The sequence below is a fragment of the Euprymna scolopes genome, chromosome 15 (assembly GCF_053919585.1).
Source record: "Euprymna scolopes isolate OS-2025 chromosome 15, ASM5391958v1, whole genome shotgun sequence".
In the NCBI taxonomy this organism is placed as follows: Eukaryota; Metazoa; Mollusca; class Cephalopoda; order Sepiida; family Sepiolidae; genus Euprymna; species Euprymna scolopes.
In genome coordinates, this window is record NC_136496.1 from 88,266,879 (window position 1) to 88,281,912 (window position 15,034).

Below are 15,034 nucleotides of genomic sequence, written 5' to 3' on the forward strand. Positions count from 1 at the left end.
TAAGTTCCTGCCGTCTCATAAAAAAATTGTTCTAAAACCTGCTTTGATATTTGGCAAAGTTATATTTTGTTCTACAAGATAATGGTCATCGTTTTTTGCTCGTATAATTTTTTTTCTCGTTTTTCAGAACTGTCAAATGGGTTGTCAAAAATCACATTTGACACCTTTTCATTTTTAATTGAGATAAAAAAGTGAGTGAAGTGACCAAGGATCTTTGTGTTGTATATGGAGAAAACGCTATTGCTGAGAGAACTGTTCAAGATTGGTTTACCTGATTCAAACATGGTAATTATGACCTCAATGAATCTCTTCGTTCCAGAGGACCAATCAAGATAGACAAAGACCAACTCGGGTACTTTTGAAGGAAGATGGCCATCAAACAGAATTGGATGAAAAGATGAAGTGTGATTTTGCGACAATCTCATGCTACCTTCAGTTGATGGGATTCGTGCAAAAACTTGGAGCTTGGGTCCCACACGAACTTATGTTTACTGTAAAAATTCTTTGATCTTTTTTAAAAAACGGCGGGAACTTATGTAACAACCTAATAAATATATATACATGCGTGTATGTGTGTGTGCGATGTTATTGACTTGCCTCCCTCCAAGTGTTAGGAAGTAAGGGGGTGAAAAGAATAAAAAAATATATATATAACAAAAAAGAGGAAGTTTATTAGCAGAATAATGGATAGGAAGTTGTTCACAAAGGAAAGCAAAAATAGGATTGTTGATCAAGGTGTGGTGGTGATTTGGGATAAAAGGACTGGACAATCAGTCAATATATTTTAGAGTTTTAGGATTGGGGTGAGTTTTGCAACAGCTTACAGGAGTTAAGAACAATGTGATGGTTGATAACAAGAGTTTGGGTGGGGGGGGTTGTGAGTCGGACTCAATCGAAGACAGATCATGGGATAGAGTAGATTGGGATGAAATGATGAACAGCAAAAACTTAGATGAGACCTAGGTGTGTAGAGGTTCAAAAGGTTGCAGGCAGAGCAATTGATAATGACAGAATTGGTCAAAGTTTTTTTTTTTTTTTTTTTTTTGTGAATTTGTGCACACCTCTCTCAGCAGCTTCAAATGTGAGGAACGAGGACACAGCTGAAAGAGAAGAGAACCATGAAAATAATATTCGGAATCGGAATTAGTTGTTGGATGGAGGATCACACATATAGCTCCCTCCTTTCCAAACTAAAAAAAAAAAAAAAAAATGCATGTCCTACTGTTGAATGATAAAATGAAGTGGTATCTATGGCTTCAACAGTTTCGTTTAACCAATGAAAATCTGTTTCTATCTTGAATAATTATCTTGTTCACCTTGACAAAGATTCTCTTATAAGCAACATTCTAAAAAGCAGGTAACTTCCAGGTATTTCTTGCTTCTATCCATGATCTACAAGGCAAGTTATTGGCCTCCCGACAAAGTAGTAATTCACTCCTATATATTATTTAATTATTGGAATTCTTTTGAGATGAGTAATTTGTATATTTTTTTATTTGCTGACTGTTATCCTCATCTTTATAGTTGTTTCACAACGTTTCGCCCAACTATTTCTCTGGTCTTTGTCAGGTTGTTAACCGCAACGGGATAGGAATGCTGAATTTTCAACTGTTCATCACAGTACGTTTTTGACCAACTAATCCTTTGACCAGCTTTGGGTAGAATTTAAACGACTATCTTCAGACAATGCTCACCTGGAACTGTAGAGATTCAACGTCTCTATCCACTGCACCACGGGCCCTGTAGGGCGATGGAGGTCAGATTTTTGGTATTATAGATCCAAGTTTTTGTTATCTGATCTTCCATTGTCGGATCCATACTGAATGGTATATATTAATTATTGGAATTCTTTTGATGAGTAATTTGTATATATTTTTTTATTCAAAAACTATTATCCTCATCTTTTATAGTTTCATGATGTTTCAACCAACTATTCCTCTGGTTTTTGTCAGCATTCTTATCCTGTTGCAGTTAATAATTCACTCCTGTTCATTTATTTACACTTTTCTCAATAACCACCTCCTTGGATTTTTTAAAATTTTGCACAAACATTAGTCAAGGTGAAAGTAAACTTTTCACTCGTGAAATAACAATTAGATGACAAGGTACTTAACTTTTTTTTTTTCCAAAATTACATTTTTTTTTTTTTTATCAAACAATTTTAGATTTGATTTCAGTTGGTATTTTTATTTATTTTTTTCTTGCTTTAAACATTAGAATATTATATTTTTGAAACACAAATTCATTATTGTACAATTTTTAAAATTGCTTTTATTCCTCAAATTTGGGGAGGTATTTGCAACCAAATAATGCATAGTAAAAGTTTTTTTTTTTTTTTGTGGATGTGATGTTATAAGCACTGGCTTGGCCAAGTATCAAGAATTCTTGGTTATGCGCACTAAATATGACCTTGACTGGGACGTCACACTTGTAAAGGCTACTCTATTTAGTCATAAATCTGTGGTATCCTGAGTCAGGGACACCAAGGTCTTGAACTCTGTCGGTTACAGTCTTTTAGATATATACCTGAGCTCGAGTATGCATTGCAACCTTAATGACCCTCCCCCCTTGTGGTCATAGGTCGCTTACTCGAATAATATCCAAAGTTCCTCCAACCAGATAATTCCAGTTAATCATCTCTACAACCAAAATGATTGCTCATCCATGTATGTTGATGCTGCACCTCTGTTGTCTAGAGGATCACCCATCCATGTTGCAGTAGAAGAAACTTCGCCAAATGAACATTCCAAAAAAAAAAAAATCAAGTCTGGTTTCACAAAAGAAAAAAAAAAAACTAATTATTGGTTTATTTCTTTTCTTTTCTCTCGCTGCCATTGTATGACCAACAGTAGCTTTGTTGAAGCTTTTGGCGAGAGGAAGGGAATTTTCTGCTTTCTTTCACTAACTCTCCCAGTGAATTGATGTTGAAATACTTTAATTTAATTCTCCTTCATGGGAATGGTGAATAAGGATTTTCTCTTTGCATAAGCTGCTGATATCTTTTCCTACTCTCGTTTCAAGGGATTTCTTGGTCCGAATTAATGGTTTTAAGACTTTTTTTTTTTTTTTTCCCCTCCTATCAAGGCTGAATATCTAATCAGTTTTTTTTTTTTTTTTTTCTGATTGGCTAGCTTCTTGATCTTTTCTGTTCTCATCTCGTTTCGAGTGACTTTTTGTCAGGATTGTGAGTTTTGTTTTCTAGAAGGGCTACCATATATTTCAGCATATAAGGCAACTGTCAGATAAAACGAGGTACAAAATTGAAGCAAATTTTAATAAATTTATCATATACCGGTTGTATAAGATGACTGCTAAATCACAAAAACATGTTTGCTTAGCCTAGGCTAGAGATTGCAACACCCAGTACCTTATGAAATATTGGTTTTTAAAGATGATTTCTTAACTTTAAGTGTCGTCTTATATACCGAAATATATGGTTGGCTCTTCACCTAACTGGTTTACTTCTTGCTCGGTTATCCTCTCTACCCTTTTCTCGAGAGTTGTCTACTGCTAAAAATCACTCATGCAGCCCTTTTTATAATCAAGATTAGGGCTGTAAGATGAAGCCCCCTTCGATAATCAATTAAAGCTAGTGATGCTATTTCCCCACTCGTAGTGATTTGTCAATGCCAATTACTCATTTCTTGCCTTTAGTTTAGATCCCAGTAATAACACAATATTCATTATTTGCACTTTTAATAAAATGAAAAAAAGTTTCTATTTTATTTGAAATTCTATAAGGAATATACAGTGTAACACAGAAGTGAGAGCACCTCTTATATTTCTGCAGGTATGTCTCTTCATGGGACAACACTAACAAAATGACACTTTGCAACACCGTGGCTAAGATCATCCAGCATTAAAAGAACAAGATCCACTCAGAACAGGTCACAGGTAGGTTGTCCGAAGAAGTTGAGTGTCACATCCAAATGCTTTCTTCGAAAGATTGGCGTAGGAGTGCTGTCAGCATTCCTGCAGAGATTGAAGAGGTGGGGATGCAACTTGTTAGTTCTCAGACCATATGCCGCATTCTACATCAAATTGGTGTGCGTGGCTGTCACCCCAGGAGGAAGCCTTTCCTAAATACGATACACAAGAAAGCCCACAAACAGTCTGCTGAAGACATGTTAACAAAGTACATGGATTACTGGAACCATGTCCTATGGTCTGATGAGATGAAGATTAATTTGGTTCCAATGGCTTAAAGCATGTGTGGCGGCGACCAGGTGAGGAGTACAAAGATAAGTGTGTCATGTTTGCAGTCAAGCATGGTGGTGAAAATGCCATGGTCTGGGACTGCGTGAGTGCTGCAGGTGTTGGAGAGTTACATTTCATTGAGGGGAAACATGTACAGCAGCAGAGCATGATCCCCTCTTTCCAGAAACTGGGTCGCAAGACAGTGTTCCAACATGACAATGACCCCAAACACACCTCCAAGATGACTATCACTTTATTGAAGAAGCTGAGAGTAAAGATGATGGACTGGCCAAGCATGTCTCCAGACTTGAACCCAATAGAACATTTTTGGAGGATCCTCAAGTGGAAGATGAAGATGCACAAAGTCTCAGATATCTGTCAGCTCCACAACATCATCATAGAGGAATGGAGGAGTATTCCAGTGGCTACCTGTAAAGCTCTGGTGAACTCCATATCCAGAAGAGTAAAGGCAGTTCTCGATAATGATGATGGCCACACAAAATATTGACAGTTGACATGGTCTGTTAATATTGTCAACTTTCCATAAGGGGTGTACTCACTTTTGTTGGCAGGGGTTTAGCTTTTAATGAGTCATTTACCAAAAACAAAGTGTTAATGTCTGGGAAAAATAATTTTAAACGTGACCCTCTTCCCACTCCTTTGTTATGAGATTAATATATTTTTTTCATTCAATTATTTCTTACCTTGAGAAAACTCATTATTAATGGAATTTGTTCTCAAGCCAACAAGATTAAAGTTTATTATTTCTGAAGATATTAAAATATTCAAAAAGTGTTCCAGAGACTATATTCCACTGACCTCCCATTATTAGCAGAGAATTTTTGTATTTTGAAGTTTTTATACAACATAAGCAATTGCTAATACTGAACTATTCTTCCACTATGAAAAAATATAGAGCAAACAAAATCGTTAAAGTCTTGCAGAAATGGCTGAAAGCAGAACCTATCTTGAGGATATGTCATTGGCAGCATGAAGCCGGGTCAAATATAACAAATATATTTGAATACTGGCTACATTAGAGTGAAACGAATAACATACTTCTCAGAGGGATCACATCTATCTACAATAAAATATGCTATGAACTCTGCAATTGAGTCGCGAGTGTATGATCTGGCTTCGATTTGATGGAAAGTGTGATATAACCCCTGGGCGTGTTTGTCGATCCTGGCTCACAGGACAATAGATGCAACCCAGCAGGGCTATACTCTTAACTGTCTAGTAGTGGACCCCTTCAAAATGTAACCAGACGCTTACTGGTTATTGGGAACTATTGCTCTGATACTTGGGGCATGCAAAACATGCACAACCCTAAATCTGTGTGGCAACACTTTTTTATTTTCAGCTGACCGTTTGTCGTCTGATGCTGTAGAGGAGTTCATCCTTCGTAGGTGATCCGATGAATGGCTGGTATGCTGCTCTTCTCAGCTGCAACTTGGTGTCAGGCTCAGGGTAGGTCTGAAATCAACTGGGTTACTCTCAAACCAATATGCAATCAATGATAACTTAGATCATTTCTTATGGACAAAAAGAATTATTGAAAAAAATCATTTTGGATACTGTTCGTACACACAAAATGTATTAGTTAAATTCGGGGTTTGTCTTGGATTTAAGAAAAACAAAATGTTTCTATATGCAGAATCTTTCAATTAAAATTAAACTCTTCAATTAACTTTCTTGGTTGGAGGAGGAAAGTCGTTCTTTTCACTTTACTCTTTCGAGGGCTGCCAGCTCAAAGGCTCTGTCTTCCCTGAGCCCAACAAGCGAAGTCTTCACTATTTTTAAAAACAATGGTTTTTATTAAAAGCTAATTCCAACCACTCATCTCTTGAGATCATTCTGTTTTCCTCTGTCATTTGAAGATTACCCTTTCTCTTTTCCTCTGAATCTCCTTTTCCTTCTCTGTCTTAACCATATCCCTCTCCAATTCTCGTTTCCCTTTTTTTCTCTCTCCTTTCCTACCAAATATATGTTTAAGTCAATAATTTATTTATCTGTCCAAAGAAACTTACTTATCAGTCATGTCCTCTCATCTTCCACTTACTTGGTGGTCCGACATCTAACGATAACAGGTGGCCCAATGACAATATATTCCCAGACAATAGAGCAGACCTCTCGTCGCCATGTCAACTTTTATTTCTCTTTTCTGTCCACCATATCGGCAATAAGAACATATTACAGACTTCGGAGAAAAGAATGAATTCCTCAAACACCCCACCAGAAAAATCAATCTCTCCCCTCATCTCTCGTTTTAAAGAAATTTCATTATAAAGTTGTCAAAACAAACTAATATTGTTTCTACACTTAGCAGCTCAAAGCTCACCTAAACCTTCCTGATGGACTAAATTTTATGGACATCTGTTTTTCTTGACCAAGGTCAACATGACCCCCCCCCCAATCATATCTCATCCTCATCTATCTGATTGAAGAAGCTCTTCCATTACCAACAGCCTGAGCTTTATCAAAGGGGGGGGGGGGAATGCAGTGCTGATGGAAGTCTAGATGAATAAGCACTAGTGAATGGAGTACAGAGACTAACAGGTGGAATGCCTTGCAATGCAATTGATCTCCACCTGTATCCTTGAAGAGCATTTTCAAGAAAAATGAAACTAGCTTTGAATGATGGTGTTGGGTGATAAAGTTGCTCGATGATGACCTTGATTGTTTAAGCAACAGCAGTGGAAATTAGTAGAACTACCTCAAAAGGTAACTGAACCTACTCCACAAACAAATAAGACTGGCCTGTAGCTGCTCTGTGATGGTATAATTAGAAAAGAAGTGTAACGACCCTCTCTTCCATTGTAAGTGACAGGATTGCCTTTGCCCTTGTGATAAAGGCAGGTAGTTATTTGAATCAAACTTTGAAGGTGGCAGTTTTTTTTTTTTTTTTTTTTTTTTTTTTTTAAGCTGAAATCACTCCAGACAAGCCACTTGACAAGAAAGAAAAACGATTCTCACAAAGAAAGAAGTTGCCTATTGACTTTATACTTAAAAAGGAGGAAAACGGTCATCATGGAAGAGAGTTCTAAAAGCTGAAAATTCTTGAAAACAAACTACTGGAATAGGGAGCTGTATTACAATGAGGCATCAAAACCGTGAATTGATGAAGGCCACTAGACGAATGAGTCAAATGAGCTGGAACAAAGGAAACAAGAAATAGATCTGACAATTCTGGGAAACTCCTGCCACAATAGTATTATAAAAAGGACTGAGACTAGCAACATCATATCTGTGAGAGACAGGCTGCAGAGAAGAAGAAAAAAAAAGTCAATCAAATTACTGATATGTTTCTACACCAAGAACCCTCAAATAGGACAGATTCACCAGCCCAAATATGACAGCAGTACTTCATACATTATCTGATAGTAGATTTGTAGAGATAGAATAGCATTAGTGATTGGAGTGACAGAACAGACTTTATAAAAAGCAGAAAGTTTCAGTTGATTTTTCCTCAAGAGCAGAGCCATCCATTAGAATCTCAGGAAGAAAAGGAACATGCCTACAATTGAAAGACATGAGCTGAGTTTTAACACGATTACATGAAATAAGCCATTTCGTACACTAATCCACAATGGAATCCAGGTCAGCTTTTAGATTAACTGCATATTTCGACTGATCCGAGGGAGAGGGCCAAGAAGCAACACCATGATAGATAAGTGGTATTATCAGCACAGATGTTAATGTCACATATTAGAGATGCTATGTCAGAAGCAATTAAGTTAACTAGTGTGAATTCTGACAAGGATCACATTAGTACATGTCAAGATGACCTTAATCTGCTAACAATTGAATCCAGAGACGGGTGATATAAGCACAGGGCAACAACAATAGAAGTACAAAAAACAATAGACAAAACAAAGTTGAACGCTGAGAACGATGTTACATTTTTAAGCGAGAGAAACAAAGGATTTCAGTTAGTTTTCTCCGTGAAGCCATACAAACGAGATGTGGCATAATAATGTAGAATAATCTAAGACGACTGTTAGTCTGCCTGTGTCACTCATTTCTTAAGTTAGAAAATAAGTTTAAGAAGTAAATAATTATTTAGTCTCTCTCTCCTTAAATTCTCTCCACATATAAACCCTGAAGAAAACTCAGCATACGTCTTCCTTGTGTCTTTTGGGCATAAAAAGTTTTATTCATCTAAGTTAAACTGTCGGACTTGGAGAAGCTAAATAATACATCTCTCGACACACACACACACGCACACACTCATAAGCATACACTTTCTGACATTAAAACACATGCACATAATGCATTAACGTTTCATACTGTCATCTGCTCATCAAAGTCAAATGTATGAACCTATTCATTTTAAAACTCCTAACATTTCTCACTAAACTTTCTTTAGTTTAACAGACGAGACGATCGATAACCACTAGACAAAACAGCAACAACAAAAAAAAAAGCGACCATGAAGAGAATAAAAAGGGCACTCCAGCTGATTACAACATGGTCGGTTTCAAGTCCAATGTAAACAAGTTCTTGTTGAGTCATCCTCTTAAATAATCAAATTCTACCCAATTTCCATCACTACCAATCATTATGCTGTTGTCTCACCAACTACCTGACACTTGTTAACCCTTACCCTTAAGTGGCTTTTGGGCTTTGATAAGTGGTGACTCCCTTGTTTTTTTTTGTTTTTTTTAAAAGACTAGTTGTTTCTGTTAACTCAATACAATTTATGATGGTGGAAAGAATTGGTCAATTGTAACTGTACAATCTGCTTATAGATAGCCTATTGATCAGTGCACTCTTAAAAATGGTTTGAAATGCATCTAGGTCACCATGGTTCACGTGATGATGGGATCCAGAGTGATAAAAGTTGAAGAGAATCCATGAAAGATGCTAAAAAAGATCTGTGGCCACAACAATGTAAGGAGAGGTAGAAAAACAGCCAATTTGTAAACTATAGTACTACTCTATCTAATTAATCACTAGAAATTTGGTGTTGCTAAGGTTGTCCGAAAGCTAACAGTCTAGCTCATTCTTTTAATGACCTTCTCCCTGTTGAATAATGTATTAATGGTCCTGTGCAGCTCTATTGTTGGACATTGGGGCTCAGAGCAGCTGAAGCAAGCAAAAATGAGGATGCGAGTAAAAAAAACTCCTGGACAACGCCAGACAGTTACAATGAGTGAAGAACAAAAATGACCTGATTATTGACCTCTGACACCAAGATGTTCTGATATTTGAACTCTTATGCAAAAGCAAACATCAATGAAATGCAAATTAATAAAAACAAATAAGTTGAACTAAAAACTCAATGACTGATTAGAGAGAGACACACGTTGACCATATTCTGCCTGTAGTAGTCAAAACTTGCTATAATAGCAGGCAGGGACAAAATCTCGCGGCTCGAGATTTAAATCAACCGTCTCCCTGGCTTGTCCAATCACAAGCCAGCTCTCAATCATGTGACCGAGTACATAAAATGTAAAATCGGCAACTCTTCCTCTTTTTCTCCTTGCTGGCTGACAGCAAACACCACCTGAGTACCACAAGCCAATGTGGCTATCGTCAAAACTTGCTTCCATGTGCGCTTCACACACATACACTTTTCTACCACAAGACGCTAACCCTTTACCCTGACTGTACTATTAGACACACGCTCCTACAACATGTAAACACATTGGACACTTTTCTCTCTTTCAACAGGCCCATTGGATATCTAATCTACATCTCCACAACAGAAATTCTTTTCACAACTAATATAAATACAAGCGAGCATGAACACTGAACTCTCCTACTAACCCGTTTCTCTCATGTACACGCTGCTAATGAGGATAACAAATAAAGTTGTTTTTAAATGTTCAAATAAGACATCTTTTGTTGTCTTTATTCTATATGCCTGTCGTCTCGCTGCTCTATCATCTCTCTCCTACATCATACACCATCTGTCAAATTAAAGCAACTGGTTTTATAACCAAAGAATTTGTCATTTATTTTGATAAACATAACAGATCGTACATGATGTGTTGTCATCCATATACAGTTGAAAGGTGTTATACATGTGGGAACTAAATAAAAGCAAACAAAGGGATATAAAAAGAAATTTACAAAAAACAAATATTTGTTGCACATGTGATAAGGGTAAAAAAAAAAAGGAGGAGCTACAAAGATTAAACAAAACAGAATGCGAGAAAGAACGAAAACACAAACACAAGTGGTAACGTTTTAAATTAATTTTATTACAAAAACTATGGTTGGGGGGAGTGAGATTAAATAACAAAAAAAAAAATTACGAGGATGTGGAAGGGGTATCTTATTCTAATACCTAAACAGACCAACGAAAAATATATCCATAGATAATAACAAAAAAAAGATGGTAAAATGCAAAACTCGCCAATTCAATACACGAGAGAAAGCTATGTAGAGAGAGGACTTACAGTTTTTACTTCTCTTTTTTTTTTTTTTTTGTTTGTGTCTTCAACATCTATCTCTTCGCTAGTTCACAACTTACATATTTGTAAAGTTCACTGTTTATCGCTGCCGACATTACCTCCTTTCGCTGTTGGAATGGGGTTTTCCCTGATGCTGTCTCCTTCTTCACTGTTTGGATGGGGTTTTCCCCGGCATTATCTCCCCCGATGATGTTAAGTTGTTTCTCTTCCTCTTTCGTTGTTGGGATGGGATTTTTCCCTGCATCCACCTGGCGTGACGGCTTGCCTGAAAGAGTACAAAGAATGTGTCTTTTCCTCTCCCTTCTCCCTATTTTTCTTATCCTTCTCCTTCTTTCTTTATTCAGTTAGTATCCGGAACTAAAAGGGGTCAGAAAGTGTGTTGCTGACTGGATGACCTGTCAACTGGCTGCCTCATCTGCTAAACATCTTTCTCCTATACTCTCTCTCTTTTCATTTTTGCCTCAGTGGCAATCCAACAATAACAACAAAGAAAATGATACACTTTTCGTCGGCCTAAAATTAAATTTTGAAATTTTCTTAAAACACATAATCTAAGTTAAGGATTATGTCACAAAGGAAAAACAGAAGGGTATCAAATAAATATACACCTGTATGTAATACTAAAAGGTCCTCCTTCCTAGGCTTTGCTTTCTCTTTGACAAGCTTTACTTTACTGCTAATCGCCCGAGAAGTCCTTACCAGGGAATGCTGACGAGGCTGTCCAGGTATTTTTTGTAGAGCACAGTGTTCTTCCCTGAGACTGCTGACTTTTTAATCCCACTTTCCGACCCTTGCGCCACGTTTCTCACTGTGGGAGAAAATATATATGCACCAAAAAATGAGAGATGTATTCGAACATGTTTTTTTCCTCACATACACACACCCACATGTATGCATGCACATACGCACACACACACACACGTATATACATAGCCATGTAATATACACATCCACGCTCATGGGCACGCAAACATGCACACATTGTTGATGTCACTTCCTTTTAAGTGAAATCCAGACATACGCAGTCAGAACACTAACCCCGGTATAAAAGTCAACAACACTGTTCAACTTCCTCTTTCTTCCCTCTTGTCTTGGTTCGTCAACCAGACAAGTTCACGTCAACAGCTTGTGGCCTGAAGACACTTCCACGTAGCCGACTGCTACCATGCATGCGCGGCTCTACTGAGGTCAACCCTCTCTCTCTTTTTCTCTTTCTCCTACTTTATTCCTCTTTTTCCATGCGCGTAGTCGTCAACGACTGAACTGAACACGTGTTCCACCTAAACCATTTATTTTCAACAGAAAATAAATGACATGTTTATTTTATTCAGCAATTGAGTTTTTTCCTTCCTTTCATTCATTTCATTATTTTCTTTTGTAGCGAGTTAGGATTATTATATCCTGGTCCGCAACAAATGTGAGAGGGGAGCACAAGAAGGATGCCAGTTATTTTTGTGAAATTACGCAGTCAAGCAGGAGATTTTTTTTTTTTTTTTTTTACACAGTGATCACCACTTATCAAGGCCCGGAAGCCACTCAGGGATAAGGGTTATTGCAAGTACATTACGTTAGTGTGGAGATTTGATGAAGTGTTTACTTAAGGGGGCGGTTCATTAGGAATTTGTTAACATTGGACTTGAAGACATCCAAGTTGTAGTCTGGTGGGAAGCAGGCAGACGGAACAGAGTTCCACAGGCGTGCAGTTCTAAGAAAGAAGCTTTGTTCATGGAATCCACGTTTTGATTTAGGCACAGATAAAGAGTGGGGGAAATTTTTCACAGTGCATTCAGCTAGACGGGTGTTTTTCGAGAAAGATTGGCGAGGGGGGACCAGAGATTGGAGTTCAGACGAGAACCTGCCATGGAAATAACGATAAAACAAGGATAGGCTCGCAATGTCTCTTCTGTGGGAGAGAGATTGCAGAGTAGAGAAAAGGGCATCCCCCACTAAACCACGAAGTCTATTTTGTACTCTGTCAAGGCAGGATAGGCTGTTTTTAGCAGCTCCTGCCCAGATATGGCAACAGCTTGAAATAGATGCTACATGTAATATGTTCATCTAAAAAGGAGAGACTTTTGGGCAAATGTAGTTTCTGGTAAATCTTTTAAACCAACACATTTCAGGTAAAAACATTACGATGTACTTTTGTGTCATGGCAAAATTAGTATAAATTCTAAAAATTATGAAAAATCATTCAGTAGATGTGCTAGATGTATTTTAACAAAAACTCCACAATTAGATTTTATTTAAAAATGGTGGACCCTTAAGTCAATTTAAGTCAAGGGAGATAAGTCAGTTTGTCATACTGAATTGGCCGCACAACTGTTTCACATAAAAACATACAATAAAACTTGATAATTCGAGTAATTGTAATTATCAGACTTTCATAAGAAAATAATTCAGAAAACATTTGTCTAACTGCAACCACTATCAACGATTTCTCTATTTGTACCTTAATCTAAACACAGATTCCATGGACAAAGCTTCTTTCCTAGAACTGCCTGCCTGTGGAACTCTATTCCACTGGCCTACTTTTTAGCTGACTACATTATGGCCGGCTTTAAGTTCAATGAAGATGTATGTATGTATGTATGTATGTATGTATGTGTATATATATATATATATATATATATATATATATATATATATATATATATATATAAGTGACCTTGTTTGTGTGTGTGTGCGGAATGGTCTCTACCAAACTCCTCTCTGAAAGTTGATATTTAGGAAATTTGGACCAATGGAACAATTTCGATTTGATTTTAAGCTGCTAAGGGATCAAAATTGAAAAAAAAAAAAAAAAAAAAAAAACACCACCACCACCAACAACAACAACAAACAACCCAGTTTATCTTAGCAGGAGTAAGTCGATAAAAACTGTTACATCTACATATGTGCAATTATACATTCGTAGCTTGAAATTGAGTTTTAACTTTTCTTATCTATTTGCTGATAGCTCAAACAGTAGCGGCAAAGGCTGGAGCGCTAAATGCTTTTGTTTCGATTTTTAGCTGATAGCACTCTAGTCATATATTATTTTTACTTTTGAAATCATTACAATATATTAAGTACAATAGAGAATTGGCTCTATAATATAAAGCACAAAATGTGCATCAGTTAAAATATCATATTTAAGCGTATTTTACGATTGGACTACGCCGATGGGGGCACTACTATGTATTATAGGTACGGGCAATTTAATGACTACTTCCGTAGGGGGGTATAGTTTTTAACGACGGTTAATCATAATAACTTTTTAAATTTTCGAGTACTTTTTTATTTTATTTGAAAGATTATAGTTTAAAATTAATTTCTCAAAGAAAAAAAAGTGTGTGAAATAAAAGATACATGGAATAATTTTATCTCAAATCTGAAAAACTCTAAATTTCACGTAAAAATTCATTATGACAAAAAATCGCGTTTACATTTTTCTGGCAAGGAAAATAGAAGTTTTCTGGAATTATTTCCAAGTTAAGTATTAAGTTAGTCTTAAGATAGTGAATTAATAAAATAAATGTACTTAACTTTTTCTAAAAAAGTAATAATTATCCAAAAATGTATCAGTGGTTAGAAGGAGACATGTTTATCGCATCCCTCCCAAAAAAAAACTCTGGCGGCAATATTTAAATATATATGGAAGGACAAATTAGACATAATTTGTTTTTATTTAACATTATTCTGGCATACCGAGCGACTTTTTTTTCTTCTTTTTTTGAATCGCAGACCCTTCTTCCTTCATTTAAAAATGCAGAAAAGTTAATTCAATTCATTAATTATACTACTGACAATCTATTCTTTGAAAAAAAAAAGTTAGCACCATTATTTATTAATATTAATACAGAATTACAATTGGTTAAGAAAACCATTTATACTCATTGAAAAAATTATACACTAAAAAAATACAGACTTACGTTAAAATTTATCATAATGTTTACGTGAAATTTAAAGTTCATAAACACAAACAGGCGAGTAGTTGAAAATAGGAGGAGGGTGGGCAAAACAGACTGGGTTTTCTTTTCAATTCTGTGCATTCGTACTTACCGACATGGAACGTTCGTATTATTTTTGCCATTTTTTAATTAAATTATTTTTCTGTTTTCCTGTTTTTCGATTTAATTTTTTTTTACTTTATTTTCCAAGATTATATGAACATTATTTTACGTTTATAATTATACGTTCTTGCGTGCAATGGAAATATTAGAATCTTACATGTAAAGATTACGTTAAAAATGTAAGCGTAAAAAAAGTAGAATAAATTTTTGCAATTATGATTTTTTTTGTGTGAAAATATTAAATAACAATGCTTAATTCAATGATAATATTGGTAGTTCGCGAAATTAATTTTTGGGTTTGTATTACTGTACACATAGATTCGAAAAAGTTGTAAAAAAACAAATATATAACAAATAAAT

General features: G+C 36.0%; 1 long non-coding RNA gene across 1 annotated transcript in view; it reads right to left on the minus strand.

Annotated features, from left to right (window-relative positions):
• The window catches only part of LOC145293970 (uncharacterized), a 45,087-nt gene that overhangs the window by 27,940 nt on the left and 2,113 nt on the right, over window positions 1–15,034 (minus strand). The gene's annotated exons all lie outside the window — the stretch shown is intronic.